This window comes from Tachypleus tridentatus, chromosome 8 (assembly GCF_004210375.1).
Source record: "Tachypleus tridentatus isolate NWPU-2018 chromosome 8, ASM421037v1, whole genome shotgun sequence".
NCBI classification, from domain to species: domain Eukaryota; kingdom Metazoa; phylum Arthropoda; class Merostomata; order Xiphosura; family Limulidae; genus Tachypleus; species Tachypleus tridentatus.
In genome coordinates this window covers 99335173-99356737 of record NC_134832.1, presented here as the reverse complement: position 1 = coordinate 99356737, position 21565 = coordinate 99335173, and the positions used below count along the sequence as shown (strand labels likewise).

At 32.9% G+C, this 21565-nt stretch overlaps 1 protein-coding gene across 7 annotated transcripts in view; it reads right to left on the bottom strand.

Annotated features, from left to right (window-relative positions):
• LOC143223041 (zinc finger protein castor homolog 1-like) overlaps positions 1–21565 on the bottom strand; it is a 143926-nt gene that overhangs the window by 83671 nt on the left and 38690 nt on the right. Inside the window, exon 3 of one of the 7 annotated variants that reach the window (XM_076450415.1) lies at positions 2030–2082. The exons of 5 other annotated variants lie outside the window; for them this stretch is intronic. The gene's annotated coding sequence lies outside the window, so the exon portion shown is untranslated. Of the gene's footprint in view, positions 1–2029; positions 2083–20889; positions 21157–21565 lie in introns of those variants that run through there. One more of the 7 variants, XR_013012631.1, reaches the window with a different exon arrangement.

Below are 21565 nucleotides of genomic sequence, written 5' to 3'. Positions count from 1 at the left end.
CTCTTAAAAGGAATTGTTTTTGTTTTAAATTAAGCACAAAGCTACACAATGGGCTATCTGTGCTCTGCCCACAACGGTTATCGAAACCCGGATTTTAGCGTTGTAAGTCCGTTGAGCCACGCCACTGGGGGGGTAAAAGAAAGTAAATATCTTGAAATAGAAAATTGTGGCGAATTCCTTATCAAATGAAAAATATATTTCAGACCAAAGTTATTTCATGAAACATACAACCTTTCTATTATGATGTAGATTATTATTGTTATTTTGGATTATTATAATTATTAATAATTTCTGCATTAAAATATTACTTTACTGAAGTTGTTTATTTCAGCTTAAATGTTTCAAGCGAATAAAAGAAAACTACAAAATTATTTGCTACTTTAAAAACTTAATAGATATGTTTTTATTATTAGTATTTTTGTACTCAGTATCTAAATACACTAGCGCTAAGCATAAGAGAGAGAACTTATTATAGTTGTAGCGTATGGGCTGTCTGCGATTTGTCCACCTGGAAGAATCGATCTCAGCACTGTAAATCCATAAACATATTTTTGACCCACGGTGAGACGTTTGATGGCTCCTCCGTTTATCTATTAGATAGCTGACGATTTAGCATTTTTTATCGAAAAAATTTCGAAAATTTAAAATAATGTAAGCTTACTTAAAATATTAAAAATAAAATAAAAATACATACATATCAATCTACTTTCTTTGATAAAGTTTAAACTGTTATTTCTTATACGAAACAGTTTTTCTGTTGTACAGTTTTCTCAATCATTAATAAAAGTTTAGTTACAAACCATATACATTTTATGTCCATTTTGAATATTTCAATAAAAAGATAGACAAGTTAACAGCAGAACTTGCACAAAAAACACAGTTATACTTTTAAATGAAGTAAATATTTAAAATCATTAATAAAATTATTTAAGTTTATTTCTTAATTTTATAATTCAATTCAAAAGTAGTTAGATTATATACAAATATTAAATATAAGAACTGAATACCTACACCGTTGTTATAGTAATAAGGTAAACGCTAGAAGTATGTTCACGATATTTGTAAAACCTGGATACAGTAATAGGCGACATAATGACGCGAATACAATGTTTTAAAACCTTTACATCAACACCATTATTAGAATAGTATTAAGCGACATAAATACGTAAACGTAGTTTAACTGTAACACGTATACTTACAACATTGTTAGAACAATATTAGGTATCATTAAAACATAAACGTAATTTTACTGGAACACATGTACCTATATTATTGTTAGAGAAGTATTAGGCGACGTTAAAACGTCAACGTAATTTTACTGCAAGAGAATAGAAAATTCTATAATCATTTGATAGATAAAAGAAGTAACTACAACAGCTTGAACGAGAACATACATAACATGTGTTAATTTATATTAACTTCTACAATCCTGCCAGTAAATACTCAAGTTAAACAATATATAAAATTAGAGTATTCATTTGCAGCCATTAAATTAATCCATAACACATAAGTCGTATGAAGATACAAAGTTAAAAACTACTGAATTCTGCAGTTTCCCTATTAATAGGGAGCTAAATGAGCAGCACTTATGTATACTTTAAACTTTTTTATTTCACCATATGACATCCATAACCACTCTTGATTTGATATCAGATATCACATTCTGAGATATTAGTATGCAGTAGACAAAACCCCAACTATTATTCACACAACTAATTTATTACAGCACAGGTAGTAAGTTAGTTTTTAAAAAAAAAGAAATAAAATAACCATATATTTGTTTAAACGCAAAGCTGCACAACGGCTATCTGCGCTGTGCCTACATTAGGGACCGAACACCGAGTTTTAGTATTATAAGGGATAGAGAAAGCTATATACATATAATACGTATGGAAGTTACTCACACATTCAACCAGAAATGTTCTATGTTTGTAAAGTACTTTTAAAATACTAAAAGTGTAATGTGACACATAAGACTAATAATGCCTACAGTGTAATAAAGTCTGCAAGTTTAGTTTAAAATACTCACAGGGTAATAAGATACATAGGACAGCAACTCTCTCCGTAGTTTTCTATCAGTTACTGTAACAAACAGAAAAGACGTTGACAGACATTTCTTTCCCAGTCTGTTGTCTAAAGTATTTAAAGATATAGTGTCGAGTACTTTTTATAGAGATGACGCACTAAGGATGAAATAAAATAATGAGTTTCTAAAGAAGGTAGACAAAAACACCTGATTAGCACCGGTGAAGTCGACTGTTTCTTGCTTTCTCACAACGCAAGCTCCTAATAGCTTGAACATCATGGGGGAAAAGACCGCTTTAAAAATTTAACAGGTTGTAGTAACCATGCGGAACAGCGCCTTTCGCCCTTCTCACACAAACTGGGCAACGGACTGACAGTTTTTATAATTGTTGTGGTAAAACAAAGTAGTTTACTCTATAACAGGGGAGGTCCTTTCCCTTATATTTCATTTTGTTATGGAACCTTTGTTGAACTGGCATGAATCTTTTACTGTTGCTACTGGTTTCAGCCAGACGCTTCATTTCCCCTACCCTATCTCTATTTTTTTTATTATTATTATTTCCGACTATTGGTGAAGAATATTAACAGAGTTACCTAGTACCGGATACACTAGGTGTGATAAGATAAAAAGTAACAAGAAACCACATTAGTGTTTCCAGTTAAAGAGAATACTACTGAATTGGACTTTCTTTATCAGCTTATCAGTTCTGCATGGAAGCTCTCTTAGGGTGAAGACGAAAGGTTAAAAGTCATCACACGAGAAAGGCAGAGAAGGGGATGGTTGTTAGAGAAACGGCCAATCTACTTTATTCGGCAACCAAACATTCATTTAAACTATAAAGAAACAGTGGAACATGTTTTATCTTACGTGAGAAGAAAAGTATGAGAAATAACCATAGTATATTCGTGCAACTTTTCCAAGCTCAATAAAAACAGTTCGACACTTGTGGAAAACTCAGCAACACACAGAATATAATAGTTACCAACAATAACAACGTATAAGCAAGCAATAGCGAGGGAACTATTGTTTTTATTCTTGAAGATACAGGTTTTCCATTTTTTGTTTGAAACACTGCCTGCCATCAGTCATGTTGTTAAGGGTTTAGTCCTCAATCTATATATATACACACACACACACCGATGTTTGCAAATGATATTTTACAAATTAATCTTGCGCATTCAATATAAGTGTATCTTGTCATATAATTTAAGAAACACAAGTGGTTAGGATAGATGTGTCACTATAACTGCTGGATATATCAGACTACTTAGTATGAAGCGGTTTCTGTTACACCACTAAAAGTCCCTTATTCAACCAGTTAAGTTACGATAACCATTTTATTTTTCTCTCAAGACATAACTTTGCAGTACAATACCAATCACAGATAATGACAACAATTAAATATTAAAACAAACTCGATCTGTCGATGTTTTTAATTACGGACGAGGCCTGACATGGCCAGGTAGTTAAGGCGCTCGACTCGTAATCCGAGGGTCGCGGGTTCAAATCTCCGTCGCACCAAACATGCTTGCCCTTTCAACCGTGGGGGTGTTATAATGTTACAGTCAATCCCACTATTCGCTGGCTACTCTTTTGTAGCCCAAGAGTTGGCGGTGGGTGGTGATGACTCGCCGCCTTCCCTCTAGTCTTACACTACTAAATTAGGGACGGTTAGCGCAGATAACCCTCGAGTAGCTTTGCGCAAAATTCCACGGACGATTTACACTAATAAAATTTCGTGGACTATGACATGCTCAACGTGTGTTTAGCTAGGTATCTCTGTTCCGAATCAGGAGTAAATATCCAAAAATGATAATATAGTCGAAAGAGAAACAGCACTTTTAATTTATTTACACGATTAAACGTTTTTTTTTTTTGTGTGAAAACGAACTTTATATTTCGAAATCATATATTGAAAAAGGTTCATATGATAACCAAAAACAGATAAATTAGGCGAATAACAAAATAAATTTTAATTTAAAACAGTATAACTGACCACTACAAATAAAATAAATTTACTGTTTACAAATAACTTGGACAAAATTATTTACTAGTGTTTGGTGTCATGAGTAAATTTTGCAAAACCAAAAAAGAGGGAACCCTCAATGGCTGCGGCACTTGAACTACTTTCAGCAGGATTATTGTGTGTGTGTTTTATTACAGCAAAACCACTGGGAGGAATCAAACCCCTGATTTTATCGTTATAAATCCGTAGAGTTATCGCTGTACTAGCGAGGGACAGCATGATTAGAGTAGGTTAATCCACGAAACCTACATTTCCTTTTTTATTAGTTATATTTTTATGCGTGGGGCGCGCATGGACCCGATATGATTTTATTACTCCTCAGAATCTCTACCAGTTTATCCTTAAATTAAAATTCTTTTAGGCAAGAGTAGAATATATTAATCTATGAGATTTCGGGCGTGGTTAAATACATCATTCTAAAAGGTTTGATCTCATGAGTCCAAAACTGTAATTAGATCTCAAATCGGTGAAGATATGACGGAGCTATGAGCTAAAAGTTTGTTCGTGTGAAAAATAAAACAAAACAACAACCCAGAGCCGTTCTATGAGCCGTTCAGCCGCTTCTTAAAAAAAGAAACAAATAAATAAAAAGGAAACTTAGAAGATCTGCATTTATAATCTTCGCTAATGATCTTTTCTCCTTCGGTTTAAGGCAATCTGGTGTTTTCTTTTTTCCCTTTTTTAGTGATCTGCTTAATTAAGCTAAAAACCAGTAATTACACATATATGTACAGAACCCTCCTAAATAGCTCAAGACGACAGATAATGTTACAGATATACCTGCAACATTTTTTTCATCGTACGTCTGCTTATAACAAATTATGAAATTCAATGGAAAAGTCGAATTTCGTCACTCGACGGCCCAGCAAGGTTAAGCGATTGGGAAACTTGACTCGTAATCTGAGGGTAGAGGGTTCGAATCCCTGTCCCACCAAACATGCTTGCCATATCAGACGCGGGGGCGTCAGTCCCACTATTCGTTGATAAAAGAGTAGCCAAAGAGTTTGGCGGTGGGCGATGATGACTAGTTGCCTTCCTTCTAGTCTTTCATTAATAAATTTAAGACGGCTAGTGCAGAAAACGTTCTTGTAGCTTTATGCATTTAGGTCTGAAAATTCTCAACAAATTCATAACTTCACCTACTGAGCACACAGAAAAGGTTTTAGGTGTTTTAAATTCTCACTTCTTTCCGTTTAATTGTTATATGAAAAATTCTAAGCTCACATTTACTAATAAATCTTACAGATATAGCCAATGATCAGTTGATATTTGTAATTGCAAGCATGCCACAAAGACTGAGTGTAGATGGTGTCAACAGTACTTGATTTACGTCTATGTGCAACTTTATTTAGAAATTATATTTCACATCAACTGTTTATGTAACTCATTTTCGCGTACATACATATCTGGTCACTTACTCATGTATTTCTTATGGTGAAAAACTGCATATCTTCTTATCGATATTGTTACATAGTTAAGTAGAAAGCTACATTTTTGTAATCTGAGGGTCACTGACTCGAATTCCCGTTACACCGAACATGCTCGTCCTTTCAGCCATGGAAACGTTATAAGTTAAGGTCAATCCTACTGTTCGCTGGTAAAATAGTAGTCCAGGAGTTAGCAGTGGGTGGTAATGACTAGCTTCCTTTTCTCTGGTCTTAGACTGCTAAATTAGGGACGGCTAGCGCAGATAGCTCTCGTGTAGCTTTGCGCGAAATTCAGAACAAACAAACAAGATTTATTTTGAAATGTTTTACGTTCCTTCAACTTATGTCTTGTTTTATAACAGTTTGTAGGGTTAATTTATTCAGCTTTAGTTAAACATGTAGTGTTTTTTTTTCCGTATGATATGCTTTAATGTGCTATAAATAAACAATTATATGTTTATTTAACATACAGTGAAAATAATAAAGGTTATTACAATAATTTATTTTGTTTTCTAACTTAATAATAGCTTATAGCGTTTCTGGTTTGTTCAAAAACATCATCCTTTCGATGTGAAAAGAAATCATTTCACGAGATGGGCCGGGTGTTGTAGCCTAGAGGGTACTGTGCGCGAATTGAGCTTCGTTGTACGAGTTACTTGTCGCAAACTCAAAACTCACACTTTTGGGCCGTGAATACGTTGCTAAAATAACGGTCAGATCCCAATATTTGATTACGATAGCATAAGAATTGGCGACAGGTATTGTTGGCTTGTCGATTTCTCTCTAGTGTACCCAGTTCCAAATTAAGGATGGCTATGCACAGATAGTCATTGAGTAGCTTTGCACAAAAGTTCTAAAACAAACAACTAATAAAAAACAAAATAATTGTTTAATATATTCGGGTAAATAATTTATTAAAATAGAATAAAAACCACGACAAAGTAGATGTTAGTGCACCACTATTGCAGTGGATGTCACTTTATAACTTTTTATGAGAATAACCAACTAATACAAATGCAGTAAGATGTGGAAGTTTTAAACATGATATACGCTATTCCTATAAACTGAATAAGGGATAACCCTTATTACATCATGTAAAATCAGAAAGTTAAGGCCTGTCACAGGTTAACACCTAACACCAATATTTATTGAACAATACCCTTCTTTTGTAGCAGTTCTCTTATCAACTATCTCGATGGTTAAGGATTGTCGCTACCTGTGACAGCCACATATATAAAAGTCCAATAAAATAACAATATTATTTATTAAACGTATACCAAACAGGAAAAATAAGTGCTATATATTTTTATATTGACGTTATTCAAATAAATATATTTTAATTATGTATTCAAGATTACGAATACCTGTTCTTCTCAAAGGGATGTTTATAAACACACACTGCTCAGGTTTAACGGCTTTACACATGCATGTCACATTGTGTGTAGAATTTTGTTGTTACATAAAATCTGTATATCTATTTAACGTTTGAAATTTCGTTTTCTTTTCCTAATTATAGATACTGTGCATAGAAGTTTTGGTTTTCATATAAAAATGCGAAAGTAATAAATACGAATGTATCAGCTGCGTTCCTCTCGAAACGGTACCTTTGCCGCAACAAAAGTTGTTTAATAAATATGTGATTATAATTAAAACTCCAGGTACAGATTCTCAAGGTACATTATTAAAACATTTCCGACCAATAGCTAAATTAAGACTAAATAACCCTAAAAATCCGACCATTTTCTTTATTTAGCTGTTAAAAGTACAACGAAAGAAACCAGATAAATACCTCTGGAGAAAGATTGTCTGTTTGTACACCTGAATGACGTCTTATGCGAACTTTAGACGATAGGGCTCAATCAGAGACTACTATGTTTCAATCATATACGTACCTGGTTTTAAAATAAGAAGCAGTGGGAAGACAGCATTCACCACTCGAAGCTCTATTCTTAATCATATAACATGATTGATTGTAACAATTACAAAGCAGTGCAACGTCTCGAAACTCGGATCAACAGCTGCACTGTTCGATACGCTAACTGCTAGACAACGCTCTGTTCCCTTAGGTAAGAAGTATGTTCCGAAAACTTTTGTATTTCCTCAATTGTGGATTATCTGTTTGGTTTATCCTGTGTCTCTTTATATAGATTAGTAGTAAAATATTAAACTTTCTAATTGTACAAGTTTAACACGAAAACGTCTTGGGATATCTCTGACTAAGACGCATTAAACCTACCATTGGAAATTAGCGTAATTGGAATTTTATTGGCTCTGATGGTTAATGAAAGGCCACTTTAGTACCTACAAATTAAATCTACACCAAACTGCCTCCTGTAACGTGAAGACATACAAAGCTCTTTTGGATAACATTATCTGCCATCGACTTTACTAGATTGGTGTGAAATGACTCGAACATACAGTTTTCAGTTGTCTGTGAATTGGGATTTGAAATCACATATTAAAAAAATTTCTTAAATTTCATAAAAAATGATATTTTTAAATCTTCATAAATTATGATCTATGTATAGAATTCTTTGGGTATGGTACTTATAATCAATCTTTGGCTGCAAAAACAGTGAAAAATAAATATTTGAATATATTCATGATTACTTTGTTCACCATTTCACATTCGGAGGAGATGAAACATTCTAAACGTCTAATATTATCCCTTACATTGTTTTGTCCAGCTCAAGCTATAGCTGGAAGAAAAGATATAGATGACGTCAGATGGAGCAGAGCTGGAGGATAAATAAAGGAATGTTATCGTTATAAAAACAACAAATAAAATAAACAGTATTAAAACAAAAACAAATTCTTTATGAAAATACTAAAACGGTTAACATGATGACAGATCCATAATTTTAGCCATCTGATTTTTCTCTCCCTCCCAACACACATCTTTCATCAATAAAAATGAAATTAACCAAAATAACGTTATTACAAATAAACATTTTATTAAGGATTACTTCTAGGTTTAGGTTATACATTATCGGTAAATAAACGGTGGTGGCAGAAAAAAAAACATCTGATGTTAAATTTGTATTCAGCCACACTGAATACTTTGTAGTCCGTGTCATATTTTGGTGACCTTTTGGACACGTTATAACCTGTCTTGGAAGACAAACTCCACCATCTGGTTAACAAAATTGTCTAGGTTACCCCGAGTCTGCCTGTTGAGTTTGATTCTACTAGTTCCAAAAGCCTAGCAGAAATTCACAGACAAAGAAACAAATCCACAAGTACACAACGTGAATTAATATAGGATAGGCGGTTAATTACGGATTATTTTTAAGCTTTGATTACAACAACTTCTGTGATAAAGACAAAAACAGAAGAGAATGTAAAAATGTTTACATTTCGTCAGTATCGTCAGTTTTATCGATAAATAAAAGAGAGATAATCTGATTTCCTTAGTATTATCATTGTTGTGTTATGTTTTTTTATATAGTGACTTGGCATTAAACAAAAGCCAGGTTTATGACGTACCTGTATCTGTAGATATTATTAAAAAGCATATTACTTTTATTTTTCGATAAAAACGACCTATCAGATTTTATTAAAATACATTGTAATTTCCAAATAGCTCTCCTATTACGCTAGAAAAGTAACAATACATTATTTACTACGCTCAAATAAATTGACAAATGCGTATTTTTTCTAAATACAGGCTGTTCGGAAAGTCACTGTGCACTTATACATGTATATTATCACAAAACTGCACAGTGACTTTCCGAACACCCTGTAGAATATTTGTTATTTTCTAGAATATCTTAGAGAAAAAAAAAAAGAAACACATTTTATAGGAGATAAAATGTATGACACGAAGTCTAAAGTTGCAATATAAGTTTGTATGAAAATCTCCTTTATACACACTTGTTTACGAATGGCAAAACCATCTCTTAACAATGCACCTTCGATAGCTTAGAAGGAACGACAGCGGGGTTTGTTTATTATTTCAAAATTTAGGTACAAATCTATGTAAGTATAGCAGTCATTGATTTGAACTGGTTGTACAAAGAGAGCATCTGGTGAACAGCACCTAATTTTAACCAGGTACGTTTTGACCGCCATTTTTATAGCTCATCCACAACTCCTAAAATGCAAAATATTCATTTAATAACAAGACTTAAGCATGCTAATCACTAGCAGATACTATAATGTCTGGTAGCCATGGAAAGAAATAACTGAGAGGCTGTTATGCGAAACAGAAAATCATTTGTAACTCATATTCACTTTTATTTTGTTATTTCAGAAATATTGTGTATGCAAATTCAATGGTTTGTGGGCTTCAACATAAAAACTGAATTTGTTTATTATAACACATGTTACTATTTGTTTGCATTTTCGAACACCCTGACACTAGTCGTTAGAATATCAAATATATATGGTGTTCAAAATTTTCTTTTGACCTGTTTAGGGTAAATGACCTAAGTTTGTTTCTTGGAATATTGTATTACCCTAATGGTGGAGGGGTTTTAATATTTCATTCTTTAAATTACGCTTCGATGCTTACAATACTGACTATTTTTTTTACTTTATCTGTCGCATGGTAACACCAATTAATAGCAAGTTCAGTCAGTTACAATGTTTTCCTTAAGTGTCATTTAGATGTGGAAGTCACGTTCTTAGAAGTGAAACAAAGGAGTCATTTAAACAATTATAACTGTTCTGTGTTGTACTTTCAGTCAGTCAACTAGAAATATTCAGCTCTTTTCGTCTTTCGTTGTACACGTGGAATAGCACACACATTCAGATACATATGTAACATTTAAGCTTAAAGCCAGTTCGTTATTCTAAAAAAACAACTAAAACTTTAAACATTAACCTACAATCTGTGCCATTGGCTTGTTTTTGAGCTTTAATTTATATTTTGTTTTTGGATTTTATACTTAAATGGATTAAGTTTCGCTAATACCTACCTTTTCACGTTTCAGGCTCACAGTATGTGATGTTTTGACTTCATTCTATAAATAACAACCCATTACCTAATAACAAATGTTAAACACTCCATAGCAGTTTAGGATGTTATTATTACTTTTACTAAAAATGACTTGGAAAGGTTTTAGAAATCATCCACTGGCTTGGTTATTAATGCTGTTTTTTTAGTACAAACCTACTTAATTGGATATCTGAGGCATGGATCAAGCCTAGAATTTTAATTTTATAACGTCTCGAGCTAACTACCAATCCAGTTCGAGACAACTTGAAATTCATTTAATTTCAAACTGCCAGCAGCAAAATATTTCGCATATCTTCAGGTGAAAACTTAACTGGGTAGTGTTAATATTTCTGGGAGTATTCTAGTATAACCCCTTATGTCAGGCGAAACAGAAGTTCATATTGAAAAACTAACTAAAAATAACATCGCGTGACCGGGAATTTGTAAAACAATGTTCACGCTATTTTTCAGTACTCGTATATGGAGTTTAAAACCATTTGTCATTATGCATTTTAGTGAGGGTCAGTTAGAAAATATTTCTCAGCTGGAGGAACAGGTTATTCTCGTGACGATCTGTTTTACTGTCTCCTCTCTCTGTTGAAATCATAGGCGCCCTCTATAGGAAACATTTATGCAATTATTATTCAAATGTTAAGGACAGACATTAACAAGGAACCTATAGTTCGCAAAGACTTGAACATACAAACCAGTTTTATCAACAAATATGAAATCACTATTGAGCAAGGCTAAGAAAAGTGATGATGGATGAGGGAGGGGGTAATTTGAAGAAACGAGCAGGTTAGTGCCTAACTGAACAACTACCCGGAAGGGATAACAAGCCAGAATAGTTTCATAAAAAAATTCGTGTTTCAAGCCATAGAAGTATTTAAAACATATGAAAACTTACGAATAAATTAAAATATAAGCTATACTTAAGAATGAGGTAGAAGTTCAGGAACCTATGATAAGAATTACTAATAGTATATCACTTTGATAGGAGCATAGGATAAATAACCAGCACGTTGTACCATCGAATAAAACAAGGCTAAATCAGCAAGTTTATATAAATGTCATTAAAATCATTATATTATACTAGCCTAAACTCACCGTACTTCCATATCTGTAGCAAATAGATCTGGATAGTAATTTGCACATACTTTTTGTACATCGTGACAATTTTAAAACACAATCATCTCTGAAAAAAACATAGATCCTAAAAACAAGTTGTGCTGTAAAGTTTTCCAGTTTAAACGTTCAGTTTTATGAGTAAACACATAAGCACAGATAGATATGGTTTTAATTAATTCTTTATTTTTAGCGGTACTCAAGAATTGTGCTAAGTTTACAAAATGAAAAAAAAAAACAACTAAAAAGTTACAATATTATTGGTAATAATAACAACTCTTCCAAACATGAATTGTTTAATGAAGAATTTAAAATTATTCTTTTTAATTTCAGTTCGCTTGGAAAATTTTAGACTGCATACTCAAAATAATTGCATTTTTGGATTGGAATTCAATAGTGAAATTGAAAATTCACAAATGCATTGTTCTAATACCGAGATATATGTTACTCGAAAGGTAGGAAATTACTCGTGAATATTAACAGAAAGAAAAACTACTTAAGACATTCTACACATCCTTCTTTGAACGAGTATTTACAAGTTTGTTGTTGGAAGTTTCAAGTAAATATTTGCTGTGAAATCTGACAGTTTACAAACTTCTTTGATCCATCAATAACGGGAATCAATAATAAAGTTTTGAATATCTAAATACATATATATAAGTTAAGTAATCCTTCATGTTTCTGACAGTTTTCATGTAAATCCTTGGATCTAGTCGTGAAATTCCCAAACATTTTTTCTAGCCATCCCTAAATACTCTTTTGAAATAGTTTTTTTTCGGTGAGAGTCAAAATCTGAAGCACAATATTTAAAGTGATTTGGGGAAATACTCTAGACACTGTTCAAAACTCAAGTGGATGCAAAGTATAATTAAAATTGAGAATTGCTATGCAGTTTGCTGAAACTACGAATAGTGAATTACAAGTATTGCAGTATTCCATTCAATTGTTTTGTTGTACAAGATAGTAGTATAGTTTATTATATGATAAAATATGTATAATGATATTCTGTGGTTTTATTTAACTAAAATCTGAACAGATATCAGAGAATTGCAAAATATATTATTTCTCATAACAGTAGAGATTCCACGTTCAATAATGACGAAGAAAAATGCAATCCGATCATTATCAGGATATTTCTTTCTCAGATAAGGATAGAACATTTTCCACATTGACAACAGAACTGTATATTTCACACAGTGAAATAACACTTTTCCATGATCAGAAATAGACGAGTTTTTACTTCAGTAAACAATATAACCTTTATTAATATTTATAAAGAAACACATTATACAAATAGCTATTTCACAATCTAAAATTATTTATCTTATTTTAAAATATTAAGTATACTGCATTAATCTCCGCCGTTTACTTTCATTGTTCAGTAATCAAAGTAATATTGTGACACTAGTTAACATAGTCACATTACTACGTCACATTTTAGGTTATGATTCACTGTTTGTAGCAAGCAAGTTGTGTTGTTTTACTAACAATAATTTATAATAATAAATACAGTTATTTATAGTAAATCATGTGTGTTACGAAAGTAACTGTGAGTGTTTATATGAATCAAAATTTTATTGAGAAATAACACCCAAAAGAAGTCAAAGCTCGGATCAATTAAGAGTCATGTGGAGCATATTTTCACAACTGTCAGAACTATTATATGTCAAGCTGGAAACATTTCAACTTTAACTTCTTTTCAGGGTTTACAGTTGTGATTGCAATATTATTTTCTCTATAGTCTTTGACTGATATCGAATGAAGTTGGTTTCTTGTGACATCTATTAATAGCTTACCTTCTTTACCTTTAATGGTATTATGTTACACATTTACTTTCACTTCAAGACTTTGGTCCTCATTAAAGGTCCACTTCTGACCACTTTTAAGCAGTATTTTAAGATTTTCACACACTTTTTAATTATCATTGAGGACAGTCTACCACTGCGTTTTCATTGATTTGTTTCGCTAGAGCAACTTCGAGGCTAATCTTTTCAGGTTATTGGCCTGCATGGGAGTACAGAATAAACTTTGTAATACCTTTAACTTGAGTGGTATAAGTCATTAAAATGACACGTTCTTTTTTGTGATTGTCTTTGTTTGTGGTTCAGTGTCTGTCTAGCTTTCGTCTTCAGAAAATGCAGTGAATTAGAGAGAGTTGAGTGTTCAAGCTATTTGCCATGGTTAAAGTTTTTTCATCGGTGGTTTGCCTTATTTCGTGATCTGCGTTGAGTGCCTGACGAGAAGCCATCATAATATTTTAAAAGTAAATTTATGTTTTTATTGTTGTTGTTGTAAATTATAGCGTTTTATTCTAACTTGTTAAGCCGTTCACGCCTTTCTGTTAAATGGCTGGTCTGACTATAGCTTACTACAGAACCTTACCGAATGTCGATGAGAAGGTCCCGTTTAAAATGCTATATACAGCTGAACCCGGTTTGTATTTTCAGCTAGAAGAGCATTATGACTGTAATGGTCAGTCCCATCATTCCGTGATAAGTAGCCGCAAAGGCGGCAGATGCTGCTGACCCGTCTCCCCCATCAGTATTTCTAAGTTTATGATGGTTGTTTAATCCATATGTTACACGAAGTGCCTTTCAGGTTGAAAATTCCACGTCACACGTTTAGTTCAGTACAGTGCCTGCTAATTAACTCTTAGTTCAGTACAGTGCCTGCTAAATAACTCTTGTGGCTCGTTTGTTATTAGGTCCGGCATGGCCAAGCGCGTTAAGGCGTTCGACTCGTTATCCGAGGGTCGCGGGTTCGAATCGCTGTCGCACTAAACATGCTCGCCCTTTCAGCCGTGGGGGTGTTATAATGTGACGGTCAATCCCACTATTCGTTGGTAAAAGTAGCCCAAGAGTTGGCGGTGGGTGGTGATGACTAGCTGCCTTCCCTCTAGTCTTACACTGCTGAATTAGGGACGGCTAGCGCAGATAGCCCTCGAGTAGCTTTGCACGAAATTCAAAACAAACAAACAAACAAAATATTTTGTTATTGTGGAATCAACTTACCTGCGTAAGTTTTTAAAATAAAATTTATCACATTGGTAAAAGTAGAAGCAACCTGCATGTAAAGAGTGAATTTCTATTGAAATGGAAAAAGACTAACTGCAAGCCAAAATACTTATGCTCATTGGATATGTAACATAGTAAGTATATATGTATGCAGTATTGGAAAAAATGGTATAAAAGGTAACTACTACTACGGCAGTGTATCTTTTCCAAGTGATGATGAATTGCACAAGGTTACAGTAACGTACTGACAACACTGTGTAACACAAATTTTGTTCCTGGATAGTATGTGCTATTTCTTAATTTTTTATGTTGTAAAAGTACAAAAAATGGCCATTATTCCCTTCAACCTTTGCATTTTTGACCTGGATAATGAAATTTAGAAATTAACCTATTTTGTGTTTAAAAACGGGCGAATTTGCACATTTTCATTTACGTAAGATCTGAATAAAACAGAATACGAATCAAGATTCACATGTATTTATACTAAAGTTATACAAAACTGAACAACATTTTTAGAAGTGAGTAGTTTTCCGACATACGCGAGTGTAATGTAAGTTAAATCACTTTCATGTATCAGCCCCCAAATATAGTCTCCCATCATGTTTTCCTTATACGCTCCTTGGTATAGGCGTTCAAAGTCCAGTATATCTTGGTGGAAGCGCTCGCCCTGCTCCTCTAAGTACGCTCCCATGTTTTCCTTGAATTTATCAAGATGAGCGTCAAGGATATGGACTTTCAGGGACATCCTGCAGCCTATTTTGCCGTAGTTCTTCACCAGAACCTCAGCCAGTTCTACATAATTTTTGGTCTTGTGATTGCCCAAGAAGTCCCGAACCACTGCTACAATGCTGCCCCTAGCTTTCTCTTCCTTCTTACTGAGCTTCTTGGGGAATTCTGTGCACTCCGGGATCTTCTTTATTTGTGGTCCAACGAAGACACCAGCTCTCATATTTGCCTCAAACAGCTTAGGGAAGAGGTCTCGAAGGTATTTGAAGGCTGCAGACTCCTTATTAGGAGCTGTGACAAATTGTTTCACAAGGCCAAAGTTTATGTGCAATGGTGGGAATAACACCTTCTGTTGGTCCACTAGTGGCTCACACTTGACATTGTGTCTCCCCACAGAGAACTCGGCCCGTTGTGGCCAGTGCTTCCTGTTGTAGTGCGCTGCGGTGTCCCAGCTATCCCAAACGCAAAGATAACAGGAAAACTTGGTAAAGCCTCCTTGGAGACCCATCAAGAACGTCACCATTTTGAAGTATCCAACAATTTCCTAGCCATACTCATCATACTTCAAGACTTCTAGCAAGGTCTTGACGCTATTGTATTCCGCTTTCACAGAGTACTTTTTCTCTCTTGTCTTGATAAATTGGTCGCATACATAGAAGAATGCGTCTAGAGGATGCTTGCAGCTTCTTGATGCCATCTCGGATAAAACTAGATAGGTCTATTTGTTCATTTAGACAGCTAAAACTAAACTGAAGTGGTGAGCGGTGAGCCCCTGTATATATATATTGCTATGGAAAGTTCTAGAAAATTGTCAAATGTTCTTGTAATTCTCGTAAGTTCTACAACATTCTAGAAAGTTCTTGAAAATTCTTGTAAGTTCCGCAACATTATAGAAAGGTCTAGAAAATTTTTGTAAGTTTGAAAATTTTCTCTATCAGCTACACAGCACTGAATTTACCTGGAATGTTCTGGAAAATGGATAAATTTAAAAATTTCATTACGCAGGTCACAAAAGCAAAGTCTGAAGAGAAAAATAGGTCTTTTCCATTTACTTTAGGCATAAGCAATTGGGAAATAACACTTTCTGCCCAGGAACAAGAAAAAGTAAAAATTTTGTTATATAGTGTAATTTACTCGGGGAATGGCTGGCACCTAACGAATCAGAAAGTGAAACACTAATATAAAACTTATACAATTATTGTCAATAATATGTTCTGTAGCAGCAATGTGAAACTATTAAGAAGTCATATGACTGAAATACCATATTAAAATCGTGTACAAGATAAAATTTTAGCTTGTCAAATACATTCCTTATTAAAGCTTCGCCAAGGCTCTATACCTCATTAGGAGTTATTTGCAATACTGTGTAGGAGTACGTGAAACCGGTACTGTTAATAATGAAGCGCAAGCCTACTAAAGGTCTGTCTGCGTTACCTAGCTCTCCTTTATTTTGAAATGACAGATTAAACTGAAAGAAGCTAGTCAACACTAGTCGAAGCAAAACCTTGGGTTTCTCTATTTAGATAGAAGAACCTGACATCACTCTTATAATGCAGTTATGGCTACAAAAGACGAAGAGCGAGATTTTAGTTGTTGTTTTTTTGTAATAACGGGAAAGAAACCACGGAATCTCAGATCCACAGTCCATCATATTAACCACTGGGACGCATTTGGGGCGGTCGAATTAGAAAACCAAAGCTTTCCAATATTTAAGTCTAGCCACTATTATCTATAGGATCCTAACCTTTAAAAGATATAAACAAGCAAATAGATAAATTCAACTGTACTTGTATCCTTAAAAAACTAAAATATTAAACATACACAGGTAATTTCGTCAGTTATAAACAAGTGTATAAGTATTTTTGGTAAAGCAAATGGACAAACTATTTCCTTTAAGAACAACAACAACAAAACAGATATATTATTTAAATTAGAATAACGATCATAGTAGTAAACTATTTTATAATTATTGGTTTAAAAACTGAATAAGAATAAATCTAATTCGTAAACTTTCCAGAACTTGTTTAGTTCTTGCTGCAGTTTTAGCTATGATAATTAAAATATTTGATCATTAAGATAGAAATACGCTAATCATTCATTTCACACTGAGAAGATTATGAGTGCAATTACTATATGTCTATAATGTCACTATTAAGTAGTTTGAATAGTTAAAGAAATTTATTAGCAGTTACAAAAGTTAACAATCTATTTCAATTGTTAAGTGTACTTGTCGAGAGGTCCTGTTAGCAGCACATTTTGAATCACATCATTATACTCAAGTAATTTTGTTCTGTATTTACCGGTATTTGATATGAGATAAAATATCCATAAAAAACAAGTAACTTAGTTGTTACAACCAATTTCATTATTATTATGCACGAAAAAATAAATGTTCGTTTATTTTAAGAACCTTAACCGCTAGAAGACGCTTTTCGCAGTAAGGAACCCAGATTTGTTTAGTTCAGTGAACTGACACAATGTTTTAAAATTATGCATAAGATAAACTGTTCCTAATTACAGATGAAAACAATGAGATTTTTCTACGCATTGTTTATAGCGGATTGACTTCATTTATAGCTTTATTTTATATATGAATTCAATAAAAGTTGTGAGTAAAGTTTTTAACCTAACAAAGTAAAAAGATCCGGTAAAGGTAATAGTATAATGAACTCTTTGTTACAAATCTTCCTATTTTATAAAATACAAAATTTGACAATTTTAAAACGTAATAATCCGATGATTTAAACAAGCATTTCAGGATTACATTCTACATAACGAATTTGTTTCTTTAATTTTGCTAGAGCTCAAACCTATGAATATTACTTGTATGAAACATGACAGATAGGTACGTTGGAACAAAAATTCAGTCATTACATTTTTATTAAACGAAACACATTTTTAGTAACTTTATTTTATTTTATGCGCATAACCACAAAATTAACTTTCTGCGCTGTATCGATCTCATGGGCTGAGCCCTGAATTTGACTGTGCAAGACTAAAATTAACCGATTAGCCACCGGACCAACTAAAAAAATATTAGTATAAAAACGAAGATATACCTCTAAATTTCTCCATGAAGATAAAATGTTAGATGTGTTAGAGAGCGAATAATATTTCACGAAAAACAGTTTTATTTCGTAATTTCTTTACCTGTTTTATAATAATTAATGATAATCTATCTGTTAAAAAACAAGAATAAAAAACAAAAACAATTGAAACACGAAAATAGGTAGAGCTTGAAAGTATGGAAGCAGAGAAGAAAATTATATACAGATTTCTAATAGCTATATCTAGTTTTAGAAATATTTTCTTACGATGAGTTCATCTCCTCCTGATTATAGAGTTAAATCTGTTTTCTCTAGGTACAATCTGACAAATATTTTAATTATTTTGATCTGTATATGTTCTATGCCATCTTTGATGAGTTAATAAAAAATAATATATCGTCATTGCGAAGATATAAAGGGTTCTCGGGGGTTTTCAGAGCTTCCTCTTTATCCTTTTGTCTAGAGTTATTTATTGCCTGAACTTTATTGCGTGTCTTCTGTAATTTTTCACGTCGAAATAAGTGTTTTTTTTTTCCCTTAAAGGTATATTAATTTCTTTAGAAAAAAAAGGTATTGTACTTCTAGAATCATATCTAGAGTGCCAGGTTAAAGTTCACACTAATTTCGTGAACTAGTTTAATTTGATGCTGGAAGTATTAATTACGTCTTTCTTAAATTGTTATATATTTTTAATCAATAAAAATATATTATTGAAAAGATTGATCAGTGTTCTTTGAATATTTTCATCACTCTCTTTTGTTCCAATTGTTTGCGTAGGTGTTATTGTACCTTGGGCCAAACACACCCCAAAACAACTTTTACAAGCAGGTTCTATTAAAAAAGCTTCATTAGGGGTTCCTAAGTAATATAAAATTGTAACCTATCGTCTAAGCTCTAACCCCTTCTATTATGCTCCACCCTGCCACTCCCACGTCTCATGCATTCATTGGGTACACTGACCATCTTGTAAGGGTGAACGACCGAATGGAAAATGAGTATTTATCACCAAATAGTATGTTCTTTCAGAAAAATCAATTTATTTTTATAGTTTCCAAAGGAACGATTAATTGTTTTTTTTTTCTTCTGGATAACAAATTATATTTTATTCAACGTACAAATGATAATCATTATGGAGCAAGCACACATATAGAGATAAATATCGCCTCATTTCGAAACAAGAACTAAATGAAAGGTTATTATTATTATTAAAAACAAAAAAAAAGAGAAACTTAGTCCTGGAGTGCAATTAGGCTAACAGTTTATTTTCTTTCTTTTTGATGTGCACGTTTCTTAAACATAGTGCTCCTAAAATGCCAAAATCGTTTTTGTGGGAACACGAAATAGGAAAGATCGTCAAGGGTGGACTGTTATGTAATGTTTATGATAGCACTTTAAACGTCCTGTCTGATGGTTAGTTAACCATACATGCTAGAAGAAACTTGTGTGAAATGTTGTTCCCACAATATTGAGCGTTTGTGCCTGAAGGAATATTTTCCCATGTTTATTAAAACTTGAGCTATTTTGGCTTTTGTTTTTTTTTGCTGTTGCAAAGAATATCATTATTTATCTCCTAATCGGTGGGCGTTGTGGTCACGAATCCTTGACAACAAAGTTCAAAGATAAAAATCACTTTCCGGTACAGTAGGCAATCTTTACTATAGATGAAAAGGAACCATAAGCGAGCACTGACATCCAATAGAACGTCCTTACGCTTAGCTGAAATAATTGGCTATTTTCAAGACAAATGACACTTTTTCTCTCTTGTTCTATTTAACATTTGTCTCCACTAGAGGTCAGATCATCCACTTTGAGATTATTTAAAAGATGATGGGCTGGTAAGATTGTTGGCATCTGATAAAGATGGCGAGTCACTGACTTCATATTTTTGCAAAAATAAAACCAAACTTATTGTTCCGGTAATTGTACAAAATTTAAATTGCTAGTTAAATAAACAAACTAAACAAGACGTGATTGTTCTTAAGGTAGCTAAAGATTGTGAGTTTATATTTATTATTTGTGTATGTCATTTCTGACAACGTTTAAATCATATATATATCTTTACATGACAACATAAACATCTAAATTAGACCCACTGCTGTAGTGCTTTATTTCCCTCGAAAATTGGGGGATAAATAGAAAAACTTCTTGAGATATTTTAGAATTATGAAAAATTTCCTCCCTCTGTATTGTTTTAGCCGTATTACCTTCTCTAAAATTAAAATAAATGAATGTAATTCAGGTTATATTTAATCATTTTGTATTTTCTGGAAAACTATATTTCTTCTAGAAACTGGTGTTAACAAAGAATAAATCCGAGTCTTTATTTTAAGATATGAGGTGAAAAGAATCAATATCATAACTTGCTTGCTAGACCTGCCAGTTGCAACTAATAACATGGTCCATGATTCCTTCATGCTATCCTCATATTTAATGCTAGCTTAGAAAGTTATGTGTGTGTCTATATATATATATCATTTTAAATTTTGTCAAGGGTATAAAATATTCACAGTTCTTTAGTAGACAGATTAAATTAAAAATATTTGCACAAAAACAGTGAAAGATTTGTGACCCTAAATTTATTGTCAATTTGTCACGCAGACATAAAATTAATTAGTTGATTTTTCTTCTTGGACAAATCCTGAACTTTACCTATTTCTAATGATTTAGGATTTAACTAAGCATGAACTTTTTAATTCAACATTTTTAGGGTAACTTTAGGTGAAATCAGCCATGCATTCAGCCCCTCATCCTCAAACCTGTTTCATATTATCTACTCTAGGTGTTCTTCGTTTTGCGTGGCAGGTGCCGTCCCCTTAAAAAGCTGCGCTATAAAAAATAAAACAAAACATTTAAAGGAAAGTCTGAGTTTGTCGACTGTTTGAGAACTTTTAAGTTTTTTTTTTTTACTTTGGAATAACAAAATAAACACATAATGATTTACTATATTCTCTGCAAGATCAAAGTTGCTTTCTTTGTTGTTGCTATCCACTTTCTCAATTTTCTTATTACATTAGAATAAACTAGATTTACAGTAAAACGTCCAGTTTGACTTTTAGTACCAATAAATCTAAGGTTTAACATTGCAGTTCAATAAATTATTTTCTTTTCAATAAAAGGAGAAAGGTATTTGTAGGTTCTTCACCCATATGATTGGAAAAGACAAAATTAGAATTCATTTAGATATCTAATTTGTTTTTTATATGACCTGTAAGGTGAATCTCGTTTGTTGTTTTTT